Source organism: Nothoprocta perdicaria, unplaced genomic scaffold (assembly GCF_003342845.1).
Source record: "Nothoprocta perdicaria isolate Ctin4 unplaced genomic scaffold, notPer1 scaffold_31, whole genome shotgun sequence".
Lineage (NCBI taxonomy): Eukaryota > Metazoa > Chordata > Aves > Tinamiformes > Tinamidae > Nothoprocta > Nothoprocta perdicaria.
This window is the reverse complement of record NW_020455544.1, coordinates 4819103-4831236: the sequence shown is the minus strand read 5'-3', so window position 1 is coordinate 4831236 and position 12134 is coordinate 4819103. Positions and strand designations below refer to the sequence as shown.

The 12134-nt window shown below is 37.8% G+C and overlaps 1 long non-coding RNA gene across 1 annotated transcript; it reads left to right on the top strand.

The window, feature by feature from the left end:
- The first annotated feature begins 741 nt into the window (after positions 1-741).
- Positions 742-2218, top strand: LOC112950183. Its single transcript, XR_003249976.1, has 3 exons — positions 742-901; positions 1495-1599; positions 2095-2218. It is a non-coding gene; the product is annotated as an uncharacterized LOC112950183 (long non-coding RNA).
- Positions 2219-12134: the final 9916 nt, after the last annotated feature.

Sequence of the window (12134 nt, the reverse complement as noted above, 5' to 3'; positions counted from 1 at the left end):
GATGTTAACCACTTTGTTCAGTTATCAATTTAATTAATATTTTTTCTTAATTAGTAGTGGCAGAACCTTTAGTAGTACTTCTTTCTAAAGTATTTAGAAACTTTCAACATATTCCAAAAGCTTTCCTATAGCATAGCAAACTTAAAACRTTTCTAAATTATGTACATAATGTTCAAAATGTAAGCAGGCAGCCTTGAGCATATCTTCTTTGAGAGAAACAACATAGAGAAACAACATATATGATAAAACAGCCACCTTAAAACCCAAAAGTGGATTTTATTAAAGACATTTAGTATTGCCATTTATAAATGAAACATTCTGGCATAGCTGGAGGTGTTAAGGATCCTCTCATGTGACTTCTGGAGAAATTTTGCRAGAACATCGTGTGTGAGAATCCGTTCCCCTGTGGGTTGTCATTGTCATCTCTGCATTAGCTGCTTTCATAACAGAGCTAGTTAAGCTTCCTACACGTTGAACTCATGTCTGGAAGCTGTTGCTGAATGGAATTTTCATGAGTGACTGGAGTGTTTCAGTGGGTACAACGTGGCCAAGTGGGGCATTCCAGAATTCATTACTCTTAGCTGTAACCATCTCAGGAATTACAAGGAAGGGAGGAAAATGTAGCTAATCTTTTGTTTATTTAATTTCTTGTAAGCTGTTCTGGTAAGGCATCTGAAGTGTTATTTTTTGTTTGTTACTTCATGTACATGTTTGACATGGAATTTTCTTYGCTAGGGTCTTGCTGTAACCTAACAAACTGCCCTAACTACCCTGGCATCATCGTTTCTTGAGTGAGAACGAGATACCAAATGAAGAAAATCACAGCTTGGTTGTAATGTGGCACCACGTGATGCCATAAGAAGTCCAATATATTGTTGAATATGAAATAGCAGAGATACCCGTAAGTACACTTGCTATTTTTCCGATATTTCACCCCTTTGCTCTTAAGGAAAAAGCTCAAGAGGATCACAACACATTTCAGTGACAGCTTCCTGCTGTGCAGAAGTTTATAGAAGGTTTCACTTGGGGAAAGAAGAGGAGCTGACTGTTTGTGAGCGATTCATGGAAATCTCCAAGGAAGTCTTAGGAATTGCAGCACGTTAGACAGCCTTTAAAGTTCACCTAACAACAAAAAAAAAGATGTTTCAACTATTCAGTTTCATAAGTCCAAAGAAATGTACAGAAATGCAGAAAGATTAGAGACCTCTGTTGTACTCACAGATACAATAGAGCACTTAACACATTCTTTTTTCTCAGCTCTTTGTAGTACAAAATTAGTTAACATTTGATTTTTTTTTTTAAAGAAAATTTCACTAAATTACTCTTCGAAAAAAAAGGAGGCGGCTCAGGCTATGATGTAACATTCTGAATGATGGTATTTCTAAAGAATTTATAAGCTTATACACTGAAATGATCAGTGAATTTAAACAACTGCCTTGACTTCTAAGCAGGAGAATGATGCAGAAAAAATAACTTTTGCACCTTCCTTCATAGATGAATATGAAAGAGCAAGGCAGGAGTGTGATGGTTGTCATCTCATACCATTTTTTGAGAAAGCTGATAGTCAACTCCTGCTCAAATTCTTCTTAAAGAAGCAGTGTAAGTACTTTAATGTCCCCATGTTCCTAACATTGTCCTCATCTTCTTTAATGACCTCTGTGCCCAAGATGGTTTAATCTTCAGCTGAAATTTTAGTCTAACTGGTGCCAAGAGCACTTTTGTCATCATTTACTTRAAATATTATTTCATTAGACTTAAGGATTTATTTTTAGAAATATCTGGATATATAAACAGTTATGACTTTCATATTATAGTAGTTTCTTTCCTCTTTTTCCCCTCCTTTGGTTTTAACTTTGGATAGACAAGAGAATGAGAGCTCAACTTTTAATTTTAAGCAAGCTATTGCCATTGCAAGCTAATCTAGAGCTCTCTTGGTTTTGCACTGGTGTGGCTTAGGTCACTGTAAATCAAAARCAACTTGGCAAGTGTTCTTCTGATCTGGTGTAAGGTAATGAGAATTTTGTGGAGAATTTAATTTCTTGTTTTTTTTTTTGTAGAACCACTTTTTTATATTTTTTTGTCCTCTTCTTCCAGTGCAACACGCCTGGCTTGCATTGATTGCATTTCTTCCAGTTTCAGCTTTGTGATTCTCCATCTTTCAGTAAAGAAAGAAAAACAGGTTCTGAATATTTATGAACTTCAAAAATCCCACTGCATTTTTTTCCTAAAAGTAGATGCGTTAACCTTGGAGTCCTGCCTTAATTCCAGTTTCAGTAATTACAGTTAGTCCTCCTAGAGTCTATCTCTATTGGTAGATAGGTAATGAATTCTTCATTTCTTGTACTAAACATTTATACCTTTATTTAATGTGCTATATGCACACTGTTTCTTATCCACCTAGTGGGAGCCATTTTCCATCCATGTGTAAATATGTATATGGCTTCACTAGGTTAATGAAATACTTTGTGTAAAAAAAAAAAAATCAATAACATATAAATGCCTATGAAATTAAGTAGAAAAATCTAAACTATTATTATAGCMAAGTATATACATAGACGCACACACCACCCTTGATGAAGATTATGATTAATCTTTTCTGATGCTGAAGATACATTTTCAAATAATGATTAGAAGAAAGCAATTAGATTCCTGTGGGACATTAGACTAAAGATTTGTTTTAACCACACTTATTTTGAATTACTTAAGTCAGTACTGTAATTTTTGAATTTCAGCAGTACTCGGAAGATCCCTATTGTCTTGCTTATTTTTTGTTCACATATTTGGGTCAATTTTTAACTAAATCCAATTATGCACCCTTGATTCATGTGATTATATTTCATGAAACTGCAAAACTGTGAGGAGGGATTATATTGTTTTATTTCATTTCATTTTATTTATTATTCTATACAAAGCCTTTTTGGTGATTTGTGTACATTTTTCAAATGGACTTCAAGCAGTGACTGTAATACTGTAGCAGCTGGATGCAGCATCTCTAAAAGACAGAATAAATATGTATCTTGCAGAGGTAGTAATAATGTACATATAATCCTCTCCCTGTTCAGTGGCAGAGGTTGAGAAAAATCCAGAACACTTATAATTACAGCAAAGAGAACCTTTCTCTCCTTTTTTTTGGTTGTTTTTGTTTTATTTTTATTTTGTTTTGTTTTTCCAAACATGCTGAGAAAATGCAGAAACTTGGTTTACTTTATGGTTTGTTATTAAGCTAAAAGATATGAAAAAAATTCCATTTGTAACATCTTTATAGTAAGTTACCTGTAGTTATCTTGCGCGTGATGCTTTGAATCTGTGGGAATGGGAGTCCCTGATAAGCTCTGGGATTTCGGGATGGTAGACAGTATTTGGGGCTGGAATTTCAACATGTCATTGAGAAGCTGAGATTTTGACTGTAGGTGAAAATCTTGAGTAAGACTGATGTGGTTGGGGTGATGCAGTCTTCAATGAATGTTGAGGTTTCTTTCAGTTATATGTTTTTATTCAAGCAATTAGAATAATCATTCTCATCACAAATAAATGATTATAAATAGTAAAATTCTGATGTGTTGTGTAATATCCTATCAGTGATTACTTAAATAGTGATCTATAGTTATCCTAGTTCTTCCCAAATCAGTTCCCCAGATTATTGCTGTTCAGATACATAAATCTGCAAGTGCATAAGAGCTTCAAGTCTGGAATTGATGCTTTCTTCTTGTTTTCATTGAGGGCCTGTTAACAGGTAGGTTCTTCACACRTTTAATCAGCTAAGTTATATCCTTGGGTGAGATGAGAAAAGTGCTTTTGAAGCGAGCTTTGTTTTGAGGAGTGGTGAACAGGCACCCAGCTGTGGTGCTGCTGTTCCTAATTGCCCAAGGTCACAGCACAGGAAGCAGAAAGGGTGACTTCATGGAGTGTGTGTATTTGCTGAAAACTCAGTATTCCAATCAACAACTAATTATCTTTAAAATTAAACATGTTTTACAGAAAATTTTGGTATATGACACACTGGGGCTTGGGGAGAACATGGTTAAATTGCATCTCACCAGTTTACAAGACCTGCCAGTACATGTTGTTTCTATCCTTTTTATTGTGGCGTGCGGACTTAAGAATAGGCTCTTGAGCTGGTCTTGGCTGAACACAGTAGCTTTATTAGATTTTCAGATACGGAACCCCCTAATACCTCTGACTTGAGGCAGTTGACAAAGTTTGCCTGTCATGGTAGCAGAGATGTCAGAAAAACAAGCCCCTAAGAACAGACTGGAAACCTAGAATGAACTTCCTGAATGTTTAAAAGTATTATTAAAGGCCACTTGTTATTAAAAGCTCTGTGMCAGACACCTGAATACGCAGAGTTCAGTGTAAAGTTTTTGACGGAATTTCATTGTTAGGATATCTCCAATTTTTTTGCGGTACTGAACTCCCACAACTGGGATCTGTAGCGTAAGCTGCAATAACGTTTATGCATTATTGTAAGTGTGTTTTTGTCCGGTGTGGGGCAAAATGCCGGTGGTGGGGCTGGCGGGTGTGCAGTTTGTAACGCTGCCCAAGAGGGCCGCGTGAGCCGGGCCTCCGCCTGCTGCTTGGCCGTGYGCCGGGAAGAGCGGCCGCCTCTCCCTCCCTTCCGCATGGAGCAGCCCTGGCTCTAACATCACACTTCCATAGACCCCATGGCCTTCCCAGCAGGGAGTGAGAGCTGCCGGCCGCTCCAGCGACTCCATGGCCTCTTTTCCCCTGCTGGAAATGGGCTTATACATCCTGCCCGCTCCGCACGTGGCGCCGGCAGGAGCGCGGGCCGCGCTCGCCTGGTGGCTGCGGCCTGCAGGCTCGAGTCGCCCACGAGCTCCCTGCACATGGGCCGGGTGGCTCTCGGACTGCGGCGGGAGCCAAGTTTCTCCCAGTTGCCCGCAGCAAATTGCTGCCCAGCTCGCTACCAGAACCCTGACTGGCGGTTTTGGCTGCTCCCTGGTACCCAATTAGACTCCGTGCATCTGGTGGCTTYGCTGTGTGGTGGGGCAATGGCAAGTGCTTAGATTACAGTCGATTTCAAAATACAAGAAGGACAAAAACAACAACGAAATGGGGATTGTGCTGTTGTGTTGTGAAGGAGAAGGGGYTCTGTGAAAGCTTAAATACAAGCTGGACCTAACTTGCATTTCCTTCAATTGGGAGAATAAAGGAACAGAAATAGAGAGATTATGATTCCAGGCACGACTTGGACACATTTTAACCCTGTGCAGATATCCTTCCAGTTTGAAATCTTACACATTCATGTCTCACTCAGCCTATTTCAGGAAACACATTTTTTGTGCCTGATCCTAACATCTAGTTAGTCCCGCTGCTAGATGCTGGCACGTAGCGGTGCCAGCTGCTGGACGAGGCGCAGAATAGGAATGGAGTCTCCGTGTCACACAGTTAGGCTCCTGCCTCTGCAACTAAGGGTAATAAACAGGGAAAGGAGAAATGAAAAAGAAAAAGCTGCTCTTAGTGAGTAAAAGTAGCAGTAAATTTTACTTGAAAGCATCTTAGAAAAAAAGGAGATGGATTATAAAAAATTTTTGAATATGCTTATGAGGAATTTGTTGTATGCTAGTCAGAAGAAAGCATTAATATTCAGGTGAAAAAATTTAAGAAGTGGATATGAGAGATTGACATCCTGGGGATCGGGTAGGCTAATGAGATCCATCTGTGAGCTAATATTACGTGTGGGAAGGGTAGGACAGGGTGAGGACTGGCTGGAAATTGCCTCGACCCAAAGAAAAGTTGCTAATGTTTTATGTGATGGAGACTTCTTTCCTCTTGGGAGAGGAGAGGACTTGCACTAAAATRTGTTCTTTTGCAATGACCATTAGGCAGAAATGATGACCAAGTTTTATTTTATGCAAAGATAAAATGCTATTATCTTGTAATCTGATGCACTTGACTCTTCTGTGCAGCCGGCAGGTAGCTTAGCAACTGACCTAAGGCAGGAAATTCTGTTTCAGGCCCCTAAATGTTGTTTTGTGGCTGAGAATTACAATTTCTGAAGTCTTCTCCATGTGAATTAAAAAAAGGCACCATATTAAATCCTTTATATTTGTGCATATGATTTAAGCTAATGCATATATCATAAAGGAAAAACTAGATTATATCTTACAGTAAGTCTTTCCTACATTTTTTCCCTTTTTATCCTAAAACACAAGCTCATGAACATTAATAAAGAAAAACAAATTCTACTTCAAGTCACTTAGGCAAGTTGAAATATGTTCCCTAAAGAGGGTCATGGAAGCACAGCTGTCAGAAAAACATGTCTTGCTGACAATCTAAACCACTACTTAAAGTGTAAATGTATATTTTTCATTCACTGACTACTACGAAGCAAGACAGATATCAAGTACAATTTATCTTAAAAAAAGGGAGGGGACAAACAGAAAAGATGTTTGAATGTTTGATGACAGATGAGTATTACTGACTTGTTATAACTATAAATTGGGAACAATTAAAAATAGACTTTGAGTTATTCCACAGCTATTAGATGTTTAAGTGTTTGTAGCTTGTCAAAGCTCTGAGTTGTAGCTGGTTTTGAGGAAGGCAAATGCAGAAAAAATACCTGCCAAATAAGTAACTTAGCTCYAGAGATAATCTCTCAGGTGACACACAGCATTACATATAGATGCATTGCAAATTCCTGATCGCATCCTGAACAAAATGTAAACCATGCCTTTTAGAAACATCCTGAATTATTTTTTCTGAGATGTTTAGATCACAGTTCAGAAATAATAATATTATATTTTACCATARTCTGCTTCATTTCTTATTTTCTTTTAAAAAGAAAAGATAGATTGTGTCCGTATTGGGCTACACTGACCAAAAATTGCCAAAGCAATTGATAAAAATAGCTAAGCACTATCTGTCTTGCATCAATACATATATAAATACTTATAAATTCTATTTGTTGCCAAATCTTAGGCATTTTTTTCTGTTCCAGAGTGGATTTCAGTGAACTGTTGAATTTGGGGCTATTCTACAAAACACTTAGAAATATAAGCAAATGATATGTATGACCATCCACTTACATTAGCGATGCTATACCGAATGTATCAAAACTGTGTGTAGTCAGTTGTTCTGTTTTTCTTTTCGTTTGCAGATTTACTTCGAGCCTTTAACATTTTTTCTACAAATGTGTTCATTTGTGCAGAGAAGCACATTGGTTTGTATCTCAGATATTTGAAAGAGCATTCTCTTTCAATTTTCAGGGCCATTAATATGAGACTTCTAACAAAAACACTATCCTCAGACAAAAATATCAGTAGACTAATAGGATCATGTCTTGACAGAGCAGAGAGGACTGTCATTTTCTACTGGTCTAGCACAAACTTCACTGCTATTGAGAAGGAGCATAATGGGTCTTTGTTCTTCCACTTCTAAGGAAATTGGGCAGAATTAGAGAGTACCTGTTTCRAAAACTTTTCAGTTTTTCGGTTGAATTTTCTTTTTGAAAATCATGCATAAATTAGGATTGGTCTAGGAAGGGGTAAAATATTACTAGAACATGTAGAGAAAAAATATCTCAAATTTTTCTTTGGATAGAGTAAGCTTTCTGTACCAGTTCYGTGTTTTTGCCCATCATAATTAACCATATATATCTATATATAAGTAGGAAAAAGGTGTGAGAGAATTTGTTTTACATTTGGTTTTATGTCTATTTTATTTTAAATCTAGATGCTACTTACAGGAGGTACAGATTTGAATTTTTTAACAGATCAAAAGCTGTGCAAGTGAGATGTCACAACAAGGAATAAAAAGATCCCTGAGTTCCAGGGCTAAAAAAGCTGAACAAAGGGAAGGTAATGCTTAGAAGTTAATAACAGGCCACTACCTAACGGTATGAATGTAAGTAGATGAGAAAGTCTGTCTTTATTCTCTCATTGCAATACATRTGGTTTGTCTTTTAGTCTGTTCTTTTTATTTTTTTATTACAACTAAAATATTTAATAAGTACTCAAAAAGTATTTCAGGTTTCTTGGAGAACTAGGTAGTAAATTTAGACTATTTCRAACATGTTAAGTGCCCAGTAGAGCTAAAATTTGTTATTAATGTGATATCAAGCAGTGCAAGGAAATATAGCAATTCTTATTGTCCATGCTAACACACAGTACTATTACACTTTGATTTTTCTTGTTTGTTTTCCTGTGGTGCTTTAGCAGATAAGAATAGAAACAGCTTTTAGTTCTCTGGAAGTTCCAGAGACTTCAAAAGATTAAAAACAAGTTGTTTCTGCTCAACAGATGAGGAAATCAAGGAACAATTTACCAGCTAAAAAATGCCCAGCAGACCAGTAGTATGGACTGAAGTCACCTATATTCTGTACAGAAAGTATGTTGTATTCCTTAAAATTGTCCATTGAGTCACAAATATGTCATTTAAAATTGGAAGCTAAAGGAAATTCTTGTTGCTTTTTTTTATTTCCTATTTTGTGCTCTATCCATCTGCATGGCATGCCTTGTCAGATTCTTTATTTTGAGTGGATAATCATCACAGTGTTTCTCTTTTTGCCCTTTCTTTCTTTTGGTTCAGCACAGCCTTTATTAATCTCCAATTAACCTTGCAGTAGGATGACAAGTGTAATGAGGATCTCGAATAACATTTAACGATAACAGAAACACAATAATGAACTTTGGCTTGCCTGCCAGATGGATTTTTACCACTGTCTCAYTGCTCTGACTCATAAAAACAAATATGTAATTTCTGCAAGTCCTCTGTGCGTGCAAAAGTGCTGTTGGTGATTAATTTCCCTGAAAGAGCAAGGTAGGAGAAACCCAGTATTTTTTGAATATTTAAATGCACTTTGAAGTCAGACAAAYAAAATCATTTTGATCAAAAATATTAACCCAAAATTTTAATTTAAATCAGATTTTTTCCATCTTATGGGGCTTCAACAAGCTATCAAATCAGTACTATATTAAAATGGAAAGTTTTACAGCTTTTGAATAATGATAATATTACAAACAGAATCAAATTCCAAGTGCAGTTTCCTTGGTTAAGTTTCTAGTTGCAGGAAAAAAAAAGAAACTAGGCACCTGTTTATGGTGAAAAGCAAATCTGACCTTAGTCTAAGTAAAGAGATGAATCCTTTCAAAGTTATAACCTACTGTAGAGAGGCAGAGATGATTTTTTTGTCTGTGTAATTTCTCCTTTGAAATTTGTTGCTTAGAATTTTAGATCACAAATATTTGTGACGCTGCTTACAGTTTTGGAGCGGGTAGAACACAGATATTCTTGTGGCTTTTTTTTTGTATACAGACAATTTATTTTCTCATTTTGATTAGAATTGTGTTAAATTGTACTGGAAGAATTCAAGCAATGAGGCATTTGTTTGTACAATGGTGAGTAATGCAGCAGTAGTGTCTCCCTGGGAGTTACGTTTCCCCAGGCTGCGTTTCCTGAACTATTAGCTGCTTATGAGAGTCGAGGCCCATGTAATCCAAACTTGGCACGTGCTCGTGATTAGGAGCCCAAYGTCTCTTCACCAGCTGATCCTGCCTTTGGACGTGTTTCTTCCACGTTAGGRGATGTCTTCTCCACGATATCTGCAGAGAGGTTGGTGCCACAGCATTGATGACCGTTACCTGCATGAACTGAAAGGGCAGTGGTTTCCCTGTCTCCAAAAGCTTTGCAGTCAGATTTGGAGAAACAGAAGGTAGTAAGAAGGGCCTAGACCATTAGAGGAATGACTTATTAGCCAGGGACTCGAGTCAAAAGCAATTTGAATGAACTGACACTTTGTTTGTGTTGGATGGGATCCAGGCCCTAAACATAGACATTTACTACCATTTTATGTTCCCCAAAGTATCTAAGATTGTTGGATAGATGTGATGTAGGAGCCTGAAGCTGAAGGTCATATAGGATTCTTTGGGACATTTAAAATGACAGTAAATGTTTACCCTTAGGTAGATCTGACTGCTCAGATCTCAAGGAGAGGCAGTTTCATTATTTCAGAGACCGGGAAGCTGAGGTCAAGGTTGCTAATAAGGCCAGGAGGTTACCCAAGAAAACCTGTGTTCCCTCCTTTCCTTCCCTCTTCCCCATTATGTCCCCTCCCCCCGTTCCCTCCCCCCGTTATGTCAGTGACACTGCTCCTGTCCTCATGCAGTGGGCTGGAAAGTTCCCCCACAGCGCTCACACCAGGCACCTGGGAGCTTGGGCACCTCTCCTGGTTCCTAGGATAGGATGCTGTCACGTTATCCGAGAGGGATCTCCTTACATCGGAAGGCCCCATGCGGCCCACGCATGGCGGGAGCCTGGCAATCTGCGCCGGGGATTGTTTTTCTACCCACGACAGGAGATGGCTACAAGATGCCCGTTTCTGCCTCTTGCCCTCTACCTAGCACTACGCTTCTCATGGGAGATGCATCTTCAGAAATAACCCAAATATTCTGAGGTTTATCTGAACAACTACTACCAGTATTTCTGTTTCTGTCAAACCAGTGTCATGAACATAGTTTAGTTATATCTGCATGCGTGTGCTCTTGTACTTGCTCCACTAAGAAAAATACTGAAAACCAAGGAAACGGAACAGTGCCAGGTACTTAATTCAATTTGAGCAAATCATTTCTGTCTGGAGAAAAGGAAGTTTGAGCTGGCTTTTTTTTTTCAAAATTCGTTCCAAAGATATGTGTTTGGTCTTGATTTTCTTGCTTCTTTTTAATGGAAAAATGGTGACTGAAATGCCACTTGGTATACCACGTGAATAGTACGCATGTTCTTAAAAGCTAGAGACTTTTTACTGTTTTCCAATGTTTCTAGGCTTACAAAGATTTACTATATTTAAATTTTTATATTTTTATATAAGCATCTATAAAAATATAAATATGCACATACTATAAAATGTGTATAATTGCATATAACTTATATACATACAACTTAAATATTTTCTGTATTATTTAAAATAGATATTTTAAAATATGGTAGAAATGTGGTAGTGTTTAGAAATGACTGCAATTGTATAGAACCTGATTTATGAGCCTTGATACTGAGCACTGCAAAATGGAAGAGCTGTGATTTGCATTCACTTTGCACAAGTATAATGACTACAGATGGTGCAAGGCATTGATGAATAGATCTCATATTTTCTAATACTACAAAATGTAGCCAGATGCTGTATATAAATATGACGAAAAAGCATAGTGAAAAAACAGTGGCCTTATGAAATGGGGAATGAAATGAATGGGACATTGATACATAGGTATATTTGTTAGCTTTGCAGCATGTATTTTCACCTTTTTTAATGAAAAACAGGATCAGCAAGACTTTTTTTCTCAATTTGGTAGAAATGATTTAAAGTGTAAGATGCATCAAGCACAAAGATGTTTGAAAGTGCCTAAAGTGCCTCTTATTTATAAGTTTTCTCATGATTTACGTTGACCCTAGTGTTTTTGTTTGGGCATCAGAGAACACTTAATTATTTCCACCACTACTAAGCACCTTACTGAAGCTGTAAGAGCTTCAATAACGCCTTGGTAGCAATTTCCTCTTGTTAAGTGCTTTGTAGCAGACAGGATTGGGTGAGAATAAATTACCTCAGGAGTAAGAGAAAGGGAAAGAGAAGGAAGGAATATCCCCAACTGAAGTGAAATGCGCAGAAACTTTGCCCCTCTCCTCTCCATGTGGAGCCTGGCATTGCAGAGGGACTCCCCTAAGTTTGCAGCTGGCTGAATCTTCTGCCCTTAAAACGGGAGCTCCAACCTCACCAGGCTCTGCAAATGTCTCTGAGGAACAAGGTGTAAAAGGAGTAAGCACGAACATTAAGTTTTCTACAAGTGAGAAGGAGCAGCACAAGTGCAGCCTGTAGGAAGCTGTTCAGAGTGTTCAGTGCGGGGACAGCGAGTCTCAACTATATATTTCCTGCAAATCGTRAGGGCTGGGCTTGATACTGAGGAATTTTTCAGTGGGAAAGGGAAGCTGAAATAGCTGCCCTTTCTGGCTGAATTCTGTTACACAGAAAATGTCTGACATGGGAAAGAAAATGACTATGTTGGCTTGGAAGGAAAAAAATACCAAGTAGCTGTAGACCTAAAGACACTACCAAACTTTATGCTTATAGACTCACAACAAAGTAATTACAGTAGTGTATCCAATCTATAATGAAGTCAAAGGATTGTCAG